The sequence below is a fragment of the Macaca thibetana genome, chromosome 5 (assembly GCF_024542745.1).
Source record: "Macaca thibetana thibetana isolate TM-01 chromosome 5, ASM2454274v1, whole genome shotgun sequence".
NCBI lineage: Eukaryota > Metazoa > Chordata > Mammalia > Primates > Cercopithecidae > Macaca > Macaca thibetana.
Window position 1 is genome coordinate 164,003,913 of NC_065582.1, and position 18,147 is coordinate 164,022,059.

At 37.1% G+C, this 18,147-nt stretch overlaps 1 long non-coding RNA gene across 1 annotated transcript in view; it reads right to left on the reverse strand.

Moving 5' to 3' along the window:
- Positions 1-18,147, reverse strand: part of LOC126954492 (uncharacterized) — a 126,103-nt gene that overhangs the window by 96,481 nt on the left and 11,475 nt on the right. Inside the window, exons 3-5 of the long non-coding RNA XR_007725614.1 lie at positions 15,862-16,010; positions 11,727-11,877; positions 9,558-9,792 (exon numbers count right to left, since the gene is read on the reverse strand). This is a non-coding gene — a long non-coding RNA (uncharacterized LOC126954492). The remainder of the gene's footprint in view (positions 1-9,557; positions 9,793-11,726; positions 11,878-15,861; positions 16,011-18,147) is intronic.

Genomic DNA, 18,147 nt, shown 5'->3' on the forward strand with positions numbered 1-18,147 from the left:
TCAAGCAGAAAAAAAGTCTAAAATAGACAGCATTTCCTGAGGGAGCATTAAACTTCATCTTTAAGAGATCATTGCTTTGTGCAAGGAAACACTATAAAAAAGAGTGAACCTTATCATCAGTTTCACTGTGCAGGTGAGTCTAGGAGTAAAGTGCAGAGATTGAGAAATCTCCTGGGCCGAGATAGGAGGAGAACTAATGAACTAGAAGATATCTGGGGTGTGTGATCCTTAATTGTACATTTCATTGCTTTTACTATTTTCTATTACAACTTTATAGCTGGCTAACCGTATTTTTCAAGAGCCAACGCTTGGCAGTAAGAATTTGTTTAAGAAAATAAAAAGAACCTCTTAACTTCTTTAGAAACTTTTTTCTCTTTAATAGATTTTTCTCTTTTCTCCCCTGAAGCAGTGGTTCTTTCAAAAACAAGAACACTAAATTTATTTCCAAAATGAATAGGGAACTTTTTAATATCTCACACTCATTTTCCCCTTACCTTCCTAAGCATTTTTCTTCCTTATAATTTAATATAAGGCAATATCATGAGTCATGAGATTGATACCTAATTATTACAAGTGAAATAATTGCAAGTAATGGAGATGTATTTCAGAGTGTTGAAGAAATTCAAGCATTTTATATTATGAATGATTATTGGCTTTGAACAGTGCAGAATTTGGTGGTTCCTCATTCCACTCAAGAAGTTTCCACATGAGGCCAGTTAAAGCATATAAGCTCTTATAGATCAAATAAACTCATATAAACTTAAGTGAAAATGGAAATAAAAAGGAAGGGCATTGAAATTTATTTAGTGCTTCATATGTACAAGAGATTCACATAAATGTATTTCATATGTATGTATACTTTTCTTTACAGAAACCCTGTGAAGTAAGTGTTATACCTTTGTTTTACAAAAGGGAGAATACATTTAGAGAGTCTAAGTAATTTGCTTAAAGTCATGTGGCCAGTGAATAACAGGGCCAGGATGAGAATTCAGGCTTGTTGGACTCGAACACCTCCCGATAATGATTAAAGAAATATTTAGCGTGAAATATTTGAGATAGAATAAACTCTAGACATCCCCTCTCTTTTCAGTCCCTTCAATGATAGAAACACTGAAGTCCAGAATATCTTAAAACTTCTTGATTGGTTTCAGATTTGCAGGAGATCTATCCTGATAAATTATTTGTTGAATATAGATGACCCTTTGCTTTACTTACCCAATATTTCAGATGAAGTCTTTGAGGACCTGAATTGTATCAGTGAGTGATTTAATTTTGTATTGGCTAACATCAGCTGTGTTTGACTCTGGGTGACTGGATTGAACTAAGACTTTAAATAGAGTCAAGTTGGTGATCAGAACTACCCAAAAGAGTCCTGAGTTGCACTATCACACCATGCCCCCTCCCACTAGGGATTGTTGCACATGTGGCATTTTCCATTTGGAAACACTCACCTTCACTATCTTCTCTTGGACATAAATATACAAATAACACTCACCTTCACTATCTTCTCTTGGACATAAATATACAAATACCTATTGTTCCTTCAGATCTCAGATCTATGGTGTTTTTTTCATAAAAGTCATTTTCTGGTCCTCAAGTTAGGTCAAATCTCACTTCTATAATCTCTCCTGGAACCATAGATGTCTTCTTCTTAGCATTTCTCATGATTATAATTTTACATTTCTGTTTGTGTGATTTATAGATTAATATCAGCCTCCACTGAATCATAATAGCCATAAAGGTAGAAGCTATAGTTGGCCCGCCCTATTTCTCCAGTGCCTAAAATATAACATCTGGAATCTATAAGACGTCTATAAATACATGTTCAATGAATGAACAGACACATAAGTAAGCCAAGAGAGTAGGATGAAGAGAAATATGTTTATCCTAGAATCAAATATAGAGATAATTAGGAAATATTAAATTGTCCAATATGTTGAAACTTGACTGAATGGATGCAGTGAGATATTTTATTTTATTTGTTGCTGTTTATATGTGGTTGTTACTATTATTTTGGTATCATTTGGGTAGTTGTTTGGGCTTATTTATTCTTGGGAGCCTGAGGCGAGATTAAGAAAGAGCTTGAGATGAGAAGAGAAATAAATAAGGAAATTATTTGATGTAATGCTTCTATTTTCCACCCTAATAAATCAATAGTTGAGTTGTCAATACAATGAAGCATGATTTAACCAGTGCATTTCCTACCATTTCCCAAGAACAAAACATTCAAACAAAGCATATTTCCAGTTTACCCTTTGAATCTTTTAAACAGCATAGGATTTTGAACACTGAATTTCTACAATCCCATTCACTTTCATCATCATGCCCTATCTCCGTTTTTAAACATTTCATTCGCAATGCTGTTGTATTTCAGTTCACAACAGAAATGTTTAATTCCCCCAAACACCTGTTTTTGCTCCAACAAAACAAAAGCCATCAACACAGTTCAAGTTCGGTAAATCCTATCTACAATCCCCGTTATTTTCATTGGGAAATAATAACAATTCTGAACCTGAGAATTGAATACTCCATTTCACTTCTGAAAAGATTTTCATCAGCAAAACCCAGAGCACTCAAGTATACCACGATGAGATTAGAGTCTGCTGAAACGACTGTATTGTTTGAGCTATCAGATAGTGCTCATTTGACAATCTCTGTGTTCCAAAACCTAATGAAGTTATGGCCAGCATAGATGCAAATTAAATTCCGTTGAGAAAAAAAGTCCATTGTCCACATCATTGGAAGCCCTCTTATGGAAATGGATTATTTCTGTGACTTGGGATAGCTAATTATTGCTGAAAACGAGAGAAGTGGTATTGAGAGTAAGTGGAGGGGGAGAAAATGGGCACCTGGAAAAAAGCAGTCAACTAAGATAAAAGGGGACACTTGACTGCTGAGATGGAGAGACAGAGAACCCAAAATCGCCCCAGCTTATCTCCAAGCTGTAAAATCAGCCCAGGATCAGATGAAAAACATCATTAATTTCAATGTAATTAAATATCATTAATAAGATGCTCTGGAGTGTGTGCTGCTTAAAGATAATGGAAACCCCTGGGTATAACCTATGGGGAGGCTGTATCTCAGAAACACACTGCCTCCAGGCTCCCACACAGAGCTGGGAAAGTAAAAGTTGTGCACTTAGTTAACTTTGTTTATTGACTCCACAGTTCTTTCAACAACACCACCACTTCCAATAAAAAAGATCAGACAAGATGGTGCATGGCAGCCACAAAATTTATCTTCGTTGAATCAATAGACAGGATTGCATTTTCTAAAGCCAATTCAGGAAACTAGTTCTCCTTAACAAAACCTTGATGGATAAGTACGTAGTAGGAATGCCTTTATAAGTGGAAGAACATCTTAGAGGAATTTCATTGCTATACTTAGCATATACAAACACATGTCATCAAAACAACTCTGGGTCACGCTGGCTTGGTGAGATACTCACACACACCTGAGAAGTATTGGCGATTGTGAGGTCCCATGAGTGTGAGACTCAACTATAATCCCCTTGGGCTGGGTAGATGGGCACAGCATACAAGCATAGCCTAGAAGAGCAGGCAGAATCACCCTTAATGTTGAATTGCATTCTCTTTATCTCTAATTTTCTATCTCACCCTCTTGCCCTCTCACCCCCTGTCTCTCTCCACAAATATATGAATTCAGAAAAATTAAATGTGTATTTAATGCTATTACATTGTACTCTTCTCTTTGCCTAGAAGATCATTTCTCTTATCTCTATTCTAAAAGCTCACTCCCTTCATCTTCCACTTTAAGACTCCACTCAAGTCAATTCCTGTCGCTCCACAGGTCTCATTTCACTGCCCCTCTTCTAGGTTGTCTTGGAATTCTTCGTGCCCCTCTATGCGATCATTTATCATGCCTAGATTAATAAGTGGATTGCCTCACTGCCACTGCACTAGACTGGGAGTTTAGTAGTCTATGTCATGTGTCTTTCTGCATCATTAGCACTGAAAAAAAAACATGGCATCTGGGAGCTATTCAATAAACAAAGGAGGAAGGGGATGAGAGAGAAAGAAAGAGTAGGAAGAAAGAACAAGATATCTGTGACTTGAGCAAGGTTTTTCTCCCATGGGCCTCAATTTCTTCATTTGGAAAGTGATGGGGTGGCTACTTCCAATTATGGAGAGTAACATTCTGTGATCCTAGACTTGGAACAACCTTACTGAGACCTAGCATCAGTCCAAAGATAAGCAATTAAAGGGAATACTTTAAGAAATAGGCTTTAAAAATAATCCAATCAGCACAATGCATCTCGAAATATGTGCACAGCTCTGAGCCACTATCTTGAACAGTTGGGAAGTAGCATGTTCAGCAGTGAAAGAATCTCTAGGGACTCGGCCAATATGAACTCACAGATGTTTCTGTTGAAGTCAGGTGATAAGTTTCCAACATAACCATGTTTAACCAGAGTCCTCAGTTCACCTCCAGGGCACAGCCCACTGAGCCCCAGCACCCTTGGCTTATAAAAGAAAGAGATAGATAGAGAGAGAAAGAAGAGATTTCCTAACACTGAGAATACAACCTATATCTAAGTGTTCCAAGAATTGATGACCTTTCTCTTTCTAAAAGAAAAAAAAGTCATCATTTGATGTAACAGTAATATATTTGCTCATTATTTTATAGTTTCTCTTATTCTACCCTTCATGTCAGAAAAGCCCTACTGCCATCCCCAGGCAGTGGATGTAGAGATCAGAAAGGGTGTGGGCTTTCTTGTCAAGATTATATGTATATATTTTATATATATAAATATATTATTTTTTAGTCTATATGTATTATATTATACTATTACATATTATATAATACCTAATAATATATAGTATAATATAGACTAAAACATATTTATATATAATATATACATGTATAATATATACTAAATTATATATATGCTAATTACATATGTATAACATACTAAATTATATATATTAATTACATATGTATAACATATACTAAAGTATAATATATACTAAAATATATGTATATATTTTATATATATAAATATATTATTTTTTAGTCTATATGTATTATATTATACTATTACATATTATATAATACCTAATAATATATAGTATAATATAGACTATAACATATTTATATATAATATATACATGTATAATATATACTAAATTATATATATGCTAATTACATATGTATAACATACTAAATTATATATATTAATTACATATGTATAACATATACTAAAGTATAATATATACTAAAATATATGTATATATTTTTTTAACTGCAGTTAGAGAGGTTGGGAGGATGTGAAGAATAAATAAATTATCTGTCAAGAGTTGACTCTGCAGTGAAAGCTTTGTACACAGTATATCTGATTTTTAAGCCTGACAAGATCCCTTGCAGCATCCTGCAGGTAACATTTTACATAAAGGAGGAAATGGAAGCAAAAGGAATTTGAAATAACTTGCTTTAGTCATCCACCAAGTAAGTGATTAAACAAGAACTTGAACCTAAGCCTTGGATTGTGAAAAGCCACCAAACTTCCTCTTGCTCTATGTTTTAACTGCTCAATCAAGGCTTTCCTAATTTCTTCAGAACTTCCCAACTGGATTGCCAATGGATTTAAATGGGCAGAGTAATGCACTCAGGTCTCAGGGCAGCCTAGGAGGGCTTGGGGAAGCCAAGACACATCTCTGGCTACTTTCCATACTCAATTGACCTGCTATATTATCACTACCTAACCACCTTCCCTCCCTCCAATCAGCCCCATCTCCATGAGTCCCTGGGCCCATGGCTTCCAGCCACAAGTGGCTTTATCTGTGTAACCTAGTGCTCCAAGCAAAGAGGATATTTTCACTTTTTGTATGTGCTACAACATGAAAAATTTGGGAAACACTGCTTCAGACTTGCCTTCCATCACCCTATACATGTTCCAGTTGCACAGAGTTACATTAGACACAACATATGAATTTATGCTATTTGTTTATGCCTGTGTGGATTTAATAATGATGTACATGCCCTATGTAGAATGTCTTCCCCTTTTCTCTACATGGTAAGTTTCTACCTACTTCAAGAAAAATTAAAATTTAACATCAAAAGAAGAAAGTCCCACATTCTTGTGTTTTTCTAGCACTTTGATACTAAAGTTAGGGTCCTCATCATAGTGCACTGTGAGTCACAGGTGTGTATATCTGTCTCACCAACTTAAAGCTCATAGAAGGTATTTAGTAAAGTTGAATGAATGAATGTATCAAACATGGAGGGCAAAAAACTGCATTTTTATCATTTAGCATCACCAGAAGCTGGCTGAGGACTAAACAAACTACTACTCCTAGGCCAAATATGGCCTGTGGCCTGTTTTTTTCTTTTTTCTCTTTTCATTTTTTCCACCAGAAAGCTCACAATGGTCTTTACATTTTTAAAGAGTTGTTAAAAAAAAAAAAAACCTAACAAGAAGGTGACATAGACCATATGTAGCCTGGAAGGCCAAAAATATTTACTATATCTGGCCCTTTACAGAAAAATTCGTCGACCTCAATAGCTACATCAATCAATCAAGATTACTTGATTGAATTCATAAATATATCATATATAAATGATTTTTCTTCTCAACCCCAATTCTCTTCTTTTTCAACCTATTCCTCTCTCTGGCCTCAGCTGTACCATTTTTCCTATTGTTCCTCTCGTCAGTGTTTCTTAACTTTAGTGTTGAAGTATAACACACAAAGAGACAAAAGTCATAACTCTAGAGTTCAGTGATTCCTCGCTCAGTGAGCACACCCATGCAGCTACCACCTAGACACCCAGATGAAGAAAGAGTAGACTGACAACGCATCAGAAGCCCCCATATCCCTTTCCAACCATTGATCTCTTCCTCTTCCTTAAAAGTAACCATATCTATGATTTCTTACCCTCATAGTTTTACATTTATATAGTTTTTTAATCTTTATGCAAATGGAATAATACAGTATCATGAGCCTAATAATGAGCAAAATTTGTATCTCAATTGTTTGCTCAATATTAGGTTTGTGATGCTTTTTCACATGGTTGTCGACATCAGTAGCCTGTTAATTTTCATCATTATACAGCACTTCACTGTCATTCTTTAAATTAACTTTACTGCTGATAGGCATGGCATTTTAAAAAATCTGAGGTTATTTTGAATAATGCTGCTTAGAACATTCTTACAAATGCATTTTGAAGACATCGCTGAACACTTTCCACACTCAGTTGAGCTGCCATATTATCACTACCTGACCACCTTCCCTCCCTCCCATCAGCCCCATCTCTATACTTACAGATCCTATGGCCATCTCAGGGAGCAGCACAGAGAGAGGCTAAGAGCATAGACTGAAACTAGACCCCCTGTGTTTAAGTCCTGGATTCCCTCATTACTGTCTAAGTAATCTTTAACAAATTACTTATTCTTTCTTTGTTTTTTGCTTCACATCTGTAAAACTAGTATAATAGAATTTGTTAATTTTTATAAACCTCTTAGAGCAATATTTGGTGTAAGTGGCATATATGTGTTTTCTCAATAATTAACTATATTGAAATAATTGTTCTGCATTTAGAAAGATACCTTCAGCTTGAACTGTTCATATGACATAAGTTGATTATTTTCTCTCTCTCTTTTTTTTTTTTTTTCCAGATAGAGTCTCGCTCTGTTGCCCAGGCTGGAGTGCAATGGCGCGATATCGGCTCACCGCAACCTCCACCTCCCGGGTTCAAGTGATTCTCCTGCCTCAGCCTCCTGAGTAGCTGGGATTACGGGTGCCCACCACTGCATCAGGCTAATTTTCATATTGTTAGTAAAGACAGGGTTTTGCCAGTTTGGCCAGGCTGGTTTTGAACTCCTGACCTCAGATGACCCTCGTGCCTCGGCCTCCCAAAGTGCTGGGATTACAGGCGGGAGCCACTGTTCCCGGCCAGTTGATTATTTTCTTCTATTTTGGGGATATTTTTAAAAATCCAGCTTCTTAGAAATTTGAAATCAGAATTAAACTTTCAAAAAATTACCATAGCCTCAAGTTTTTGATTAGAGATATATTTTTATTTACTCTATCTTCAATACAAAATTTAAAATACCTTTTAGGTGCTCAATACAAATGTATTAAATAAATGAATAAATTAAATAAATATCATGTAAGAAAGAATCATAAATTTTCATTATTGTGGTATCAAAATTAAAATCAATTCATCACTAAGGTAATACTTCTACATATGAAATTGTCAAAGACTGTATGATGAGCGCTACTCAGATACTAAAGCTGGGCTTGTTTTTGTTCCCCAGCAAAAACGGAATACCTTTTTGGAACCTCTCTCTCAGAACTGGACAAGCTGAAATGCTACCCTAGAACCTCATTTTAATTAGATACATATCATACATGTTCAATGTTTAAATCAAGTAATACTATAGATTGATTTGGGGGCATGTTTATAAAATAAAACTTTTCATTTTCTTTAGATATCTTCCCTAAGTCAATGAAAAAGTCCCATTACTCTTAAGTCTGAGGCAAAGTCAGCCTATTTAATGAGATTCTATAGAAAATACCAGATGATACAAAGAACTCAAACAAATTTACAAGAAAAAAACAAACAACCCCATCAAAAAGTGGGCAAAGGATATGAACAGACACTTCTCAAAAGAAGACATTCATACAGCCAACAGACACATGAAAAAATGCTCATCATCACTGGCCATCAGAGAAATGCAAATCAAAACCACAACAAGATACCATCTCACACCAGTTAGAATGGCGATCATTAAAAAGTCAGGAAACAACAGGTGCTGGAGAGGATGTAGAAAAATAGGAACACTTTTACACTGTTGGTGGGACTGTAAACTAGTTCAACCATTGTGGAAAACAGTGTAGCAATTCCTTAAGGATCTAGAACTAGAAATACCATTTGACCCAGCCATCCCATTACTGGGCATATACCCAAAGGATTATAAGTCATGCTGCTATAAAGACACATGCACACGTATGTTTATTGGGGCACTATTCACAGTAGCAAAGACTTGGAATCAACCCAAATGTCCATCCATTTGTCACTTAATCCAGTGACAGGCTGGATTAAGAAAATGCGGCACATATACACCATGGAATACCATGCAGCCATAAAAAAGGATGAGTTTGTGTCCTTTGTAGGGACATGAATGCAACTGGAAACCATCATTCTCATCAAACTATCGCAAGAACAGAAAACCAAATACCGCATGTTCTCACTCATAGGTGGGAAGTGAACAATGAGATCACTTGGACACAGGATGGGGAACATCACACACTGGGGCCTGTTATGGGGTGGGAGGAGGGGGGAGGGATAGCACTAGGAGATATACCTAATGTAAATGACGAGTTAATGGGTGCAGCACACCAACATGGCACATGTATACATATGTAACAAATCTGCACGTTGTGTACATGTACCCTAGAACTTAAAGTATAATAATAAAAAATAAAAATAATGAAAAAAGAAAATACCAGGTGAAAAGAAGGAAATAGATTATAGGCAGTGGTATGCTAGTAATTGTTTAACAACTACTTCTTTGAAGAAAAGGTTCTGATTTGTACCATTTGCCTACTTCCATGGTGTTGATACATCCAGCATGGCCACTTTCAAGCCCCTAGGGAGGTGTTACTGAAGGCAGAGTCGGAAAGAAATGTTCACCATAGGCTCTCATGAGCCACTGCAGTCTGGTTCCAGTACACCACTGAGGGCAGAGTAGTAGAGCTTCAAACTTCCTTTGAAGAACTGTCCATCTTCCATTGCATGGTGAACCTAAAAATGAAGTTCTCCCACTTTTGTCTGAAAAGGAGTAATCATAAGAAACGGAGACTGGTCAAATAGATTCTTTCTCCCAAGAATCTGAATCTGGAGTAGGGCATGAATAAAAAACAAATGATTGGAGGAGAAAACCCCTAACAGTTCTTGCTATCCAGACTTAACCCCCACCCCATCCCTGAGCTGTAATCTACCTCCTTAATGAAATCTGCATCTTCTATTTTTTTCCCTTGGTTATATAAACTTTCTTAAATCCTTCTAATGAATTACTTTCTTCCTTTAACATTCCTCGAATTAGTCTCTGACTTAAGGAGTAAAGCAACAGATTTGCTATTATTTAGTTTGTGACTATGTGTATTTAAATAGTTGGTCCACAATACTCTTTCCCAAACTCATTTTGAGTCTTATAGAGCTACAGAGACTGCAGTAGAAGGAGTCAAATGTAATTTATTTACAAAGGCACAAGGTGACACACCTTCTTTCCCAACTTTTCTCATTATGCCAACTAATTATATTTAATGTTAACAGAGTGTTTGGGGAGGTGGAAAAGTATCCTATTTATCATATTAAGGTAAAAGCTAAGCTTCTGTAACAAAGGAACTTAGAGCAATATGGAGGCTTAAAAGAAAATGGACTTTTTCTGTCACATAACAGTTCCAATGTGTGCCATGTGGGGCCCTGAGCTGCTCTGCTCCACTTGGCCATTCCAACACTCAGGCTCCTTCCATCTTGCTGCTCTACCTTTACTTAGACACAATGTCATCTGTATGGCTGAAGTTGAGTTCCTGCCATATCCAGTTGCCAGCTAACAGGAAGCAGATGGAGAACAGAGAGGAGGTGTGCTCACATTCCAAGGGCAAGAACTTTGCCACATGAAAAAATGTAATTGTGTTATCCTAGCACTTTGGGAGTCCGGTGGTGGTGGTGGCGGTGGGCTGGTGGGGGGGGTGGGTGCGGTGGATCACCTGAGGTTAGGAGTTGGAGACCAGCCTGGCCAACATGGAGAAACCCCATCTCTACAAAAAATACAAAAGTTAGCTGGGCGTGGCAGCGGGTGCCTGTAGTCCCAGCTACTCAGGAGGCTGAGGCAGGAGAATTGCTTGAACCTGGGAGGCAGAGGTTGCAGTGAACTGAGATGGCAGCACTGCATTCCAGCCTGAGTGAAAGAGCGAGACTCAGTCTCAAAAAAAAAGAAAAAGAAAAAAATGAAAAAATATAGTTTACTGATCATATCCATACCCAGCTAAAAGGGTGTTACAACAAAAAAGACAAAGTATTGTGTAGAAAACTAGCCATCTCCCCAACAAAACCCTTTTAGAACCATTTGCTATTACCACTTTTTAAAGAAGAGCACGAACACAGATTATAAACATGAAACATGTTCCAAAAAATTAAAATAGAAATAGTTCTGCATTCTATATGTTTTCTGCGTAATGTGTTTACGTAGGTCAGCAGTTCTAAACCAGAGCAGAATAACGTGCTGAAACATCCTAAACATTTGTGAAATATATCATAAAATATTTGCTAGTAATAATCAAAGTTGAAAATAATTTTTTTTGAAAACTTAGGGTCAATTCAAGATTATTCCTACAACAGTATTTCTTAAACTTCCAACATTCAAGTAGTACTATGAGAATATTTTGTTATCTGTATTATTATTTTAGCATATTATTATAGCATACTCAAGATTATTCCTACAACAGGGTTTCCTAAACTTCTACCTTAAGTAGCACTGTCAGAATATTTTCCTATCTGTATAATTATTATAGCATATCTGCATTATTATGTACTATGGGATATAACTTTACTATTATTTCCTTAAATATTTTTATTTAAATTAACTCAATTCTTGACTTAAATAAATGCATTTATTAAGGAAACTTTATATTATTACTATAAATGGAAATCCAGGATCACTTGCCAAAATAGAAGATAAGTTTAAAAATGCATAAAATTACCAGACAATATTGTTAAGTTGTAGCTAGATACTGTTGTTAGCTGAGAATTCTGAATCAGAGCTGGCTTTTGCTCTGTTCAAGAGGGAGAGAGAGAGTTGAGATGTTTTAAGGAAATACTAGCAGCAAACTGAGTCTTTCTTCTCGATGTAATCTAAAGAATTAAAAGAGAATTTAAATAGGACAAAGTGACTGTGTGTATCAACGTGATTTGATTCCTGTATATGAACTACCTAAAACCACTCTTGATAGAACCCTAAAGAAAGTGACCTATGGAAAATATCCTATGCCTTATGGTCCTATAAAAAATGCCAGCCCTGGCCGGGCGCGGTGGCTCACGCCTGTAATCCCAGCACTTTGGGAGGCCGAGACGGGCGGATCACGAGGTCAGGAGATCAAGACCATCCTGGCTAACACAGTGAAACCCCGTCTCTACTAAAAAAATACAAAAAACTAGCCGGGCGAGGTGGCAGGCCCCTGTAGTCCCAGCTATTCAGGAGGCTGAGGCGGGAGAATGGCGTAAACCCGGGAGGCGGAGCTTTCAGTGAGCTGAGATCCGGCCACGGCACTCCAGCCTGGGCGACAGAGCGAGACTCCGTCTCAAAAAAAAAAACAAAAACAAAAACAAAAAAAATGCCAGCCCTAGCTCATTTGTACATGGATATGCTTTTTTGAGTGAGAGAGAAAGGGGTTAGGTTGCAGTTAACACTAAAGAAGTTCTAATAATCCTGTCAATGCCATTGTCTTTGAACATCATCACTCCTGTGTTTCCAGGTGGTAGAGGGCAAGGAAATGCTGTCCTAAATCTAGCAATTGCCTCAGAGTCATGAACTGGAAAAAAAGTGTCCTAAAAAATTAGTCATCCATACACATGGGCATTACATCTGAACCATCTTTCCCTCTCTGGTGCTGTTTATTTGGCTGGAGTTGACCTCCTGGCTTCAGAGAGCTGTTTTTTGGTACCACGTCTCTTTGACATGCTCTCTGGAATGTTTGTATCAGATACTGCCTCCAATGTTTTAATCAACCAGACACTCCTCCAAGGAAAGGAAGATTTGAATATCTGGTCTACAAACTTAACCTTTAATTATGCTGAGTATCTGACTGCCTTTGATATTCCTAAACTTATACTGCATTCCAAGAAAACATTTTCCTTTCAGAAGCACACAGTCATGATGCATTAAAATAGTTGTGCCAGCCACTCAGACCCTTTAAGTGGCATCCAACTATGGTGAAAGTCATCATGGCAACAGAGAAGAAAGACGTCAATCTCCATAGAAGCATAGCAATGGTACTCTATGGTCAAGGACTCCAAATGCATAGATTACACGGGAAATTTCTTAGTATTAGAGATCCAGGTTTAACCTAAATATCTGATTATCATAGTGAAACACAAATTTAAATATGCATTTAACAATGAGAATCATTCAGAGATACCTATGGAAATAGAGTTAATGGCAGGGGTAAAGGAACGATACCATTTACTGTGTACCTATTCTGTTCTAGTCATTGTGCTATGTACATTATAAAAGTTAGCTCATTTATTTATCCTACCTCTGAAAACTTGTAGAAGATGATGAGTATGTCTTATTTGATGTTTATTCCCTAGTTATAAGCCAATGGCACACTCAGGGTCACCATATTCTACAGGTTTCAGGGAACATCCTAATTTCAAACCTCTATCATTTCCTACCATGCTCTGTAGGTTTGGGGGACCATCTCAGTTTGAAACATCTATCAGTTTCCCCCTAAATCATTCACTCTAAACTTGGAGGTGAGGGAGGTACAGTGAGGGAGTTCACATGGGGCTAAAACACACTCTCAAGTTTCTGATGTCCCCTAGTGTTTCCCTTCCCCACTTTTGAGAATCATTGTCTAGTAGACTGCTGTCATTTAGAGTTGTTGAAAATATCCCTCAGGTAAGTTTTGCAGGTATGTTGAGAACTACTTCAACACCTGAATCAGTGAACTGACCCTGAAGATTTAATACTTCGGAGTCCTGGCTACATATCTAAGACTCCTCCTCACATTCAGACATGGTAGAGAAAGCTTTCAGAAAATTCTTTTGATATACTCTCCACCTTTCCCTCAATAGAGCCCAAGCCTCCAAATTTCATGTGTCTCTCTAGTCCATCTAAAGTAATTTCTTTGGTGTCCCAGGAACATGTACTAGAGGACATCTCAACATGTCTTCCACCTTTAGAATTCTATATTCCCATAATATAATCAGGAGAAGAAACTGTCATTAATATCTGCCAGGTAACAGATTCCAAATATTTTAAAATTTAAAAGAATCCTATCATAGCTTTTCTAGTACTTCTCAAATGAGAATAAATAACCTTATCTGGAGAATTATTTCAGCTTCAGTTTGTAGCCAATATAAACTAGGCTCAAAAACCAGAGCAGTTGTATAAAGATCCTTAATTTACATTTAGAAAAATATATTTAAATCTCCTCACACGTGTATGTTTTTATTGTGTATAACTAAATTGCCTGATAACAGAAGGCTTGACGAATGCTAGCAGTGGGGAAGAGTTGTAAGTGGGAAAATGTTGCATTAGTCTGGTTCTTTAATTACAAGCTGTTGGCACTGTGGGTTGCGTATCAATGTATTTTTGTTTGTGTATATACAGGTTGATCCTAGATATTTTCAAATAAACATATGAATAGGAATAATCAAGACAGTTTCATTATTCCTCCTGGAGGGAGTCTTGTGATTTGATTCTTATTCTAAAATCACAGAGACGTAAAATTTCAGGGTTACAGAGAAGGTTATGTAGTCCAATTACTCACTCAATTATTGAATCTTGCCTACAATGTGTTTGACAAATAGTCACTCAACCCCCATCTGAGTGCCTTCAGTCAAAGGGAATTTCTGGAACAGTCTATGCATTTGCAGCAGATGACAAATAGCTCTGCATATTGCATTCCCTCTTCTTCTGAAGGAGGAGCTTTGATTTTCTCAGGGGAATTGTTCTTTCCCATTATACGCTGTCTTAATGGGACCATCAGTCGAGGTGTCCCCTTCTCTGTTAGCCAAAAAGTGCTCACGTGATCCAAGCTATGACAATCCAAATGTAACTCTCAGAGCTTTAAATTCTGAGTATAAGGAGGTAAGAAGGAAAAATGCTGGAACAAATGTATCCCAATGGCAGTACCTTGAAGATTCTGGTTTCCTGAAAGACCAGATTCTTCAACTTAAATTTCAGATCTGTGAGCACCTGACACTTTTATAAATTTGGGTGTTGCCTAAAATTAAGTTAAGTCAATTAATATTAATTGCAATCAAAAAGTTCTAACACCCCACATATCTTATATTTATGCCTCTGGGGAAATTTAGACAGGCACAATTCCTGCTTAATATTATAGTCCTTCATATGTGTAAAAATGTAGCACATCCTTCTTCAAAATCATTCGTCATTTCCTGATACGACTTTTTAAGAAGCCAACACATCTTTCACAATTTCTGCTGTGTGTCAAATGTTTTCTTTTCTCTCCTTATTGCCTTTTTCCTCCCTCACATTCAGCTATTCCTAATAATACAGTCATGTATCACATAACAATGCTTCAGTCAACTACAGATTGCACACTACAGTGGTCCCATAAAATTATAATATCATACTTGTACTGTTCCTTGTCTATGTTTAGATATGCCTAGAGACACAAATACTTCCCACTGTGTTACAACTGCCTACGGTATTCAGTACAGTAACATGCTGTACAGGTTTTTAGCCTAGAAGCAATAGGTTGTGCCATATAGCCTACATTTGCAGTAGGCCATATCATCTGGGTTTATGTACACTCTATGATGTTTGCACAATGACAAAACTGTCTAATAAGGCTTTTTTCAGAATGTATCCCTGTTGTTAAGCAAGGCATGACTATATCTGAAATACAGAATAGGAAATGCTTGTTCAGTTTTTATTCTAGCACTTTTATATAATGGTTTGTAAAGGTTGTACAGAAAGAACTCTAAAAATATATATACAATAACCAACAATACATTGACACATGGCGAGTAGAAGCTGGAATTCCCCATGCCACAAAATTTAACTCTTCTGCACATCCTTTCACTCCTGGTGACTGAGATATCTCAAGTCTTCGTGACTTGGCTTACACCTGAACTTATGTTACTTACGATATGGTGTTTCTGGCGTCCATCATCCTTGGGACCTCAGTTGTTGGCATTACTTTCTGAGAGCCACAGAAAATGCTTCCATTTCTGGCATAAATCCAGTCATGTGTTTGGCTGTCTGAATTCCTTTGAAAATATATGGACACATATTGCTAAATAAAGGGGAAGAAGAAAGAAAATTCATGAGTCCTTTCTTTGCATGACACAATCGTTTTCTTCCTTTGCATATAACTCTCTCATTCTTGTTTCTGGGACATGGTAGAGTCACTTCTGCCTTCCCTTGGAGTGTCTCTTTTCAGTCACTCTGTAGACCTTTCCTGTGGTTCTTCCTATGGGAGGATGAGCCCTTCCCCATCAGTTGGGAAGACATCTGCTACTAGTCAACTCGCTAACTGAAGCATGACCTGATTCCAGATGGGTTTCAACATGATTTTAGGTTCTCCCACCTTTCTACTTGATCTCAAAACAAGCTCCAGCTAGCCTGTTCTACTTAATCCCATAAATATCTACCGAGCACCTACTAGGTGCCAAGTCCTATGGGTACAAAATCTGATTGGACATGGACCCTGCCCTCCAGGGCAGATGGTTATATAAGGAATATAGCAATGCAAAGTAATGAACATACTAGTATAATTGAGCCCACAAGAGATGGCAATGATTAAATCTGCCTGATGAATGTAGGGTCAGGAAAGGTGTTAAGAGGTGAGCTTGAGCTAGCTAGCTTTGGAAAAATGACTAGAGATACACCAGGAAGACAATGGGGCATTCCAGGCACTTAAAAGTGAACACGTAACTCCCAGGGTGCAGAGAAAGGGTAATGATCATTTTGTTCTATTCTCAATAATTGGAACCTATGATCACATTAGTCTTTCTGGCAGTCACAACACACAGCTGTCTCACAGAGAGCTAAAACTACTATCTTTCTTGCATTGTTTTGCCACATTGACCCTCACTGTTCATGCCAGCAATAAATTATTCTTTATCAGGGAAACAAAAGCAAGCTCTCAACTCCTTCATCTCTCCCTCTTTGAACACTGCTCCTTGGTTCTGGATAAGGCAGCGCTCAGTCTTATCACTTTCTATACCCAGTGTGGGAACCCATCCATTCCCCACAGCTTTCTCTTCTCTGTCCCTCACACATCTCCTTCTGAGATGGTGTGTTCCAAGATTTGCAGGAGGCAGAAAACATCTTTTGATAAGTTTCACAGAGGGTTAGACGCAGTTTCCACCCAGCTGTTGTCCAGTGTTCTCTGAAATCAATCAAAATAAAAGAAACCAAAACATGTTTGCAAAAATCAAATTAAAGCCAAGCTCTGATGAAGTTACAGCTATCTACACCCATACGGGCTGCCCGCCAAGAATGTTTTTAATATTATAATCGCTCATCCATAGACCCATAATCATTGATATTTGCAATTCGATAATGCTTTTTCTCAATTTTTTTACTTGTTTCCAATCTCCCCGCTTCCCTCCTCACCTTATCCACCCAACAACACCCTGTGTCAGCACATCCAAGGCTCTTAATGACCCTCTCAGCTGCTACTGATCAAAGTCAAATTTTAATTACAATTCTAATTTTAGAAGTTTGTTTCCTTTTAATCTGAACTTTCAGAAAGGAGTCAAATGTGTGCTTACAACAGCTCACAGGAAACATGTGAAGCTCTAGGATTATTTAATTAGATGAGTTCAACTAGTTTTGAGCTTTATGCTTCCTACAATCTTGTACCAGGTGATTACACCTATAGAGGGTAGAAGGTGAAGTATAATATATCACCAAGAGCTGTAGTCTGGCCTGAAAGATAACAGAGTAAAAGTGAGATACAATTGTGTGATCACAAAACTTTGCTCTCAACATTTTACGATGGTTATTTTTTCTTTAATACTCTAGTATCTCCTGTTTGGTCTGAACCCACTTCAAGTCTTTTCTAAAGTACCTTTGTGTTAATTCCATTTTCCCTGCAAGAATATCTTACTTCAGTCTTTGGTAACCCTACCCATTCTTACAAGACTATCTCAAAGATGTTATCTTCCCTACAACCTTTCCTTAGCTTTTTAGATAAAAAATAACCCACCTCCAAAAAAATCTTATACCACTTGTCATTATCATTAATATTAATCATCACTTGTCATCACAAGAATAACTAGCATTCATTAAATATCCACCATGTTGGTAAATAAGAAACATCTTATTTTATCCTCCCCCAAATCCTTTTGTATACTCTTATTTTCCCTATTTTGTAAATGAGGAAACTGAGTCTCGGAAAGCTTAAAATATGCTCACAGTCAATT